Source organism: Arvicola amphibius, chromosome 1 (genome assembly GCF_903992535.2).
Source record: "Arvicola amphibius chromosome 1, mArvAmp1.2, whole genome shotgun sequence".
Taxonomy (NCBI): Eukaryota; Metazoa; Chordata; class Mammalia; order Rodentia; family Cricetidae; genus Arvicola; species Arvicola amphibius.
The window spans coordinates 158,245,381-158,251,380 of record NC_052047.1 but is presented as its reverse complement, the minus strand read 5'-3'; the positions used below and the strand labels follow the sequence as shown (position 1 = coordinate 158,251,380).

The following is a 6,000-nucleotide window of genomic DNA, read 5'->3' as shown; positions in this document are numbered from 1 at the left end:
AAAATACTTACATGTAAAACTTTTTTAAAGTAAAATTTCTGAAGGGGTGTGTGTGTGTGTGTGTGTGTGTGTGTGTGCTTACACTTACAGAATGTTAGTTTATTTTCATTAGTTACAAAGATTGTGCTTTAAAAAAAAATCCTGGGTTTTTCTAGATCCTCATGAACCTGGTCTCCTGGGTGCACTGTCCTTGGTGGCCACCATTGGTTTTCTGTTAGCAATGATCACCCATTTAAAGAAAGGACAAACTTTGTCCAGGTTTACTAGGGCCATTTTAATTCCACAAAGTCCACACTAGCCTGACTTCCTTCTTAGCGTACCTCCCTGCTTGCCCCTCAAAGGGTAGCAATTACTTTTCTGAATCTTACTGGTCCTCAACTCTTCATTAACACTTGATTCATCTGCTTTACGTTTTTCTTTCCCCTTTTTATCCCCAGCAGCTACATTCGTTGTTATACAAGACTATATTCTTGCTGTGTGGTCCCTCATGAAGCATCAGTCCTTGACCCAGGGCCCACAGTGGGCCTATACCTGGCTTATCACCAGATAAGAAAAACTACTTGATTAATACTTCTTCAAATTAAATTTGTTCGTTGACATTTTCATACATGAACTTAAAGCATCCTCATCACACCCCCCTCCTTGCTTCCTCCCACCCACCTCTGCCAACTGCTTCCTTCTCTACAAGTCGCATATCCCTATCCATGTGTTTTGTTGTGAGACCCAGCGAGTTTGAACTATCTCCATCTGTGACCATTTATATGGTTGTACATTTGAAACACTCCATTGGATGCTGCTGGACTAACAGTTCATATCTGTGACTCCCCATCTCCCAGAACTTATCTGTAGCCACTAGTTCACGTGCAGGGAAGGCAGGGCCTCTTGAGCTCCTCCCCCATGCCCAGTTGATAGGTCCATTTTTGTGCTGGCCTGCTATATGCCTGCACTGAGTTCAGTTGCACAGAGTTCATGATAAGAATGGCTTAATCATTCCCAGAAGGTGGTACCCATCTTCCTGTCTTCGGCTCTTACCCTTCTCCCACCCTCTTCTGCACCGTCTCTGAGCCTTCTTAGTCATGGCTGAGCCCTCAGCTTCCAGTTATTCCCAGCACTGTGAACAGTCACATCTCTGCGTCCACTGCCGAGAGAGGCTTGTCAAAGGCTCCTCAGCCGTTCCTCCAGCGATGCCTTTGGGCACAGCCACACCCCTGAGTGACACTTTTAATCAACTAAGAACTGGGGAAAGTCGGGCTGACTTTTCCTCCTGGCCTGGGATAAATGCTGATGATCAACTAAGCCTAGGAAAAGCAGCGGGGGACCCAGAGGTGGAGGGCAGAAAGAAGGGGTGTTTGAGAGACTCGGGGTCTAGGTATGTCCGAAGTCCAGCTTTAAATTTTGCTCTTGGTTCATTTGAAGAAAGAAAAATTCTTCCACTCTTTACTGAGATGTGTTACAATTCTGTAACCAGTTGAGGCTGTATTTTAATCAGAGTATTCTCGGACATTATCCTTAGACATTATTAATCACACAACACCCACTAGGAGCGAAAAGCCTCTAATCTCCCATCTCAGAGGCGGTGGCAGCATCTCAGATGAACTAGCCATCTTTGCTTTTACCTGTTCCTTGGGCACTGTCTCGTGTGTAGTGCATACTGGTCTCCAGCATACAATCTTCTTGCCTTTGCCTCCTGAGAGCTGGGATCCCAGGCCCAGCCACCACACCTGGCTGATTCTCCTGACCGTCAAAGGCTGAAAGAGACGCAAAGCCTGCTGGGGGCTGAGCAGCAGGTTCCTGTCTGCCCTCTGCCACCCAGACCAGGACAAAGGTTGAGAGAAGTGGGGAAGAGCAAGAGGAAGAAAAGGGAGGAGGAGAAGGTACTCTGAACCATTTCTTTTTTGCCTAACATCTCAGAATGTAAAGGGCCCTGTACAACCAAAGCATTGTGTGCAGAATTCTCTGTAGCACAGGGAAGTAGATGTGGTTAGGTGAGGGGAGTAAGATTACATAATTCCACAGGCTAAATAAACTATAATTACAGATATATACATTTACCAAGATATGCATATGTACACACTCATGGGATTCGAACCTGAAATACTCCCTCTGGGGTTATGTTTTGAATGCTTGTTCTCACGATGGTGGCCCTACTTTGGTAGGCTGTGGGACCTTTGAAGGCTGGGAGCTGGTCAGTAATAGGAAGTTACTGAAGGTGGGATTTCATGGTTATTCTAAATCCCTGGTCTGTGGCTACACTGTTTCTACTTCCTGGTCCTCCATAATGTGCTCTGCCTCGCGTTCCCACGCAACGGACTGCGGTGTTCTGCCTCACGTTCCCAACGTCATGGGCTCTGCCTCACGTTCCCAACACCATGGACTGCGGTGCTCCTTCACGCCTTCCTCTTCCTGAAGACTGAAATCCTCAGAAACCAGGAGCACAAATAAATGTCCTCCCTTACAGCGTCATAACCACACAAGAGTCACAAAGGCAGCGATGGAAGGAGAAGGTGAGCTTCCATGGCTGCCCGCCTGCACTGCTCTCCAGCTGCCTTAAATAGTGTAATTAGGAAAACAAGTCTCGCTGTGTCTCTCACACCATATTTCCCTTCTTTTGGGCTGAGAAGAACTTATGATGCCTGACACCAAAACACACTGCCAGCCAGCTGTGGTAAAGGAACTTCTCTACTCCCCCAAATGTGAAAGGGGTCCCGGAACACTTGAAGGTGAAATAGTTTGGCTGATATCTACAACGGGTAAAGGGACCAGAGGCTTTATGTGGTAAGAAGCCCCTGATTGGGGTATAATGGAGTTGGCAATTTTCTTGAAATGGACTGCGTTGAACTTGACCTTGGCACTACTGAGTTTGCTGAAGTTTCTAGTCAATGATCGTATCTTCACTGTGTGCTTGGCAGGGCAGTGTTCAGTCTGAGTCTGCTGCAAAGAATCTCTTTTTGAAAAGGAGAGAGATACCGTGTTTTGGAAGAATAAGAGCACTGTGAACTTTTTGGAACAGAAAAAGACGTGACTGTTACTTCATGTATAAGCATGGATTCCTAAATTAAGCCTCCCAGAGACCTTGATCTACCTGAAATGCCAGCCTCTAGAATCCCCACTAACCTTCAATGTCCAGTTCAGACTTCACCCCTTGCAGGAAATCTGCCTGTCTCCAAACAACCACAGCTCTTCCCAGCAAGCAGGCTTTGCACGCTGTGCGATATTGCCGGGTCCATAGCCCCACCCTACTATGGCCTACCGGTGTGATATCTTGCATTGCTTGTACCATGCGACAAGGCCTAGCAGTCTGCATCTGATGCTTGGTGAATATTTAATAAATACAAGCCTAGATTTCTTCCTGGGTGTATCTTGTCAAGAATTTGAAGGGGTGATGTGGGTGAATTACACTTCTGGACTCCAAATGGGTTGCCATAATGTGACTGTGGACGCAGAGGATGAATTTTCGTTATGAATATCTCCAATGCTTCTCTCCAGCACTGTTTCTGTTTAATGATAGCAGCCTCACCTCCCGGCATCCCATGCAGTCTGTGCACACGCACAATACACACACCTTGCAGAAGATGAGACCTGTGGCTATTTCATCTCCCCCGTCCTTAGGGTCTCACAGGTGAGTAAGCAGTGGGATTCTGGTTCAGAGCCTCTGTCCCTATCCAACCCCGCAGGACACTCCCTTCCGGACCGTTGTTCCCAGAGTTAATACTGATGATGGGATTATAAAACACAGCGCTTCTCATTTCCCTCTTGCTGCCTGCTGAGCTCAAGAAGCCCACGCTATCACTCAAAGGCATGCGAATGTGATAATGTAAGCCTGGCAGCTGTAGACACAGGAAATGAAGTTCACTGCGGCAGAGCTCAAATTGCAAGCATTTTGACAGGAGAGCCAGGAATGCCATGCTGGGGGCTGCTAGGGTGTGTTCACAAGACAAGCGCCTCTTCCCTGCTTCATCTTTTTTTTTTCCTTTTAAACCAAGATATGAGTCTTTGAGAATATTGTCCAACTACGGAGCTATGTTTATCTCCCAGAACAGGAGAAATGGAGAGTGCCCACCCGGGCTCCCTTACGCCCCAGGGAGGAAGCTGCTCTCTGCTCAGCATGAATGTCTTGCCAAGTGTGCTGAATATAAAAATGCCTGGCATCACAAGTGTTTTTAAACACAAAATGCAACCGGACTCTGTGTCCTTCTGCGTTTGACATGCTCCTCTCTGAAAGCCAGCAATGTGTCAGTTCATCAACTGCAGTGTCATTAAGCAAATGTCATTCATTGTGCCAAATATAAACGTAAGTGCTGGGGCTAATAAAAGGATGTGATTTTCCTGAGGACCGGAATTAGTCTTATTTTTTTAAAGCTGATTAGAAGCCGGGCAGTGGTGGCGCACGCCTTTAATCCCAGCACTCGGGAGGCAGAGGCAGGCGGATCTCTGAGTTCGAGGCCAGCCTGGTCTACAAGAGCTAGTTCCAGGACAGGCTCTAGAAACTACAGGGAAACCCTGTCTCGAAAAAAAAAATAATAATAAAGCTGATTAGAAAGGTCTTCAATGGAGGACAATGGTTTATAGTAACTTTCGTCCAAACAAAGACTTCTAGCTGTTTGGGGGCTGCATTGCCGAGGATTAAAATAGAGGCCTAAGTAAGAAATTGTAAAGGCTTTCTTTCACAGAACAGGGCTGCTTTCTTAGAGGCCGCCTTTCCCAGCATGCTAGACCAAGTGCTTCTGATGGTAAGATACATTGTAGATCAACTGCCTGTCCTGCTGGCTTCCTGAGCTAACGTGGGGGGAAAAGGAGTAGAAACGAGATAAGGTTGCCCTCAATTCTTCACTATCTCTTTTCGAGTCTTGAACTTCAGTCCCGATGGGTATACGGAAGGGCAAGCTGACACTTAGCTTGTTGCTCCTGATGAGCAGCATTCCACAGGCTAACATTCCACCTAGCACACGTGCTCTGAGGAACAGTCCTGTGTCCAGATCTCGGTCAGTTCTCTCCATGGATACTGCCTTCGTCTCACAGCTTGAACATCTCTGGAGAACCGACAGGCAAATCTAGCAGAAACCACTACAACTCAGCAGCCTTGAATGGAAACAGTGTAACTCGAAAGATGCAAAACCAAACCAGCAGCATCAAGACGGTCATGCCAAGAAACCTATGGACAGATTCTCCCTCAAGATTCTTTTCCTATCCATTTTAGACCCCCCCCACACACATTGTATTTTGCAATTTGATGTGTATGAGTGTTTTGCTTGAATGTATGTATGTGTACTACATACATGCCTGGTGCCCACAGGACCAGAAGACCAGAAGAGTACATTAGATCCCCTGGAACTAGAGTGATAGACGCTTGTGACGGACCATGTGGGTGCTGAAAACAGAGCCCAGGTCCCCTGGAAGAGCAGCAAGTGTTCTTAACCCTTGAGTCAACTCTCCAGCCCCTCTCTAGAGAACTGTAAAATATTGGTCTTCTCTACTCTTCCATCTCTGGAGCTCTTCTTGGTAGATTTTTTTTCCAAGTAGAAAGGAAAATAAGATCATCTGAGAAAATTCTAACTACCTCTAATAAAATTTTCTGTTAAAAAGGTTTTATTTCAACACATGAAAACCTTTAACTGCACTGAATCTTGACATTTCTTCCATACTACCTAGACATTTGGCCATTTGATATAACTGTGGCACTGTTTTGCAGGGCCAAGCAAAGAAGTGATTACTTCTTAGGCGGGTGACCAAAGGTTGGAACTAATCTGAGCATGCGCCCGATTAAGCAGTTCTTGTTTCCCTACCTAAGGAAAATGGGCAAACTCAGATAAAACCCACTCCTTACTTTGGATCCCCCTTACCCCCACACCTGTGAAGACCCAGGGCCAAGAGTCTATGGAGGTTTCTGAACTCTCAGGATTTGGGTTTTTGTTTTGTTTTGTTGTTTGTCTCTTTTTTAAAAAAATCATGTTAGACATCTGTCTACCCAATCCAGTCACACTCCTCAGAGCTGGTACTGGG

General features: G+C 46.1%; 1 protein-coding gene across 1 annotated transcript in view; it reads right to left on the bottom strand.

The window, feature by feature from the left end:
- Nucleotides 1-6,000, bottom strand: part of LOC119815260 (guanine nucleotide-binding protein subunit alpha-14) — a 149,231-nt gene that overhangs the window by 101,606 nt on the left and 41,625 nt on the right. The gene's annotated exons all lie outside the window — the stretch shown is intronic.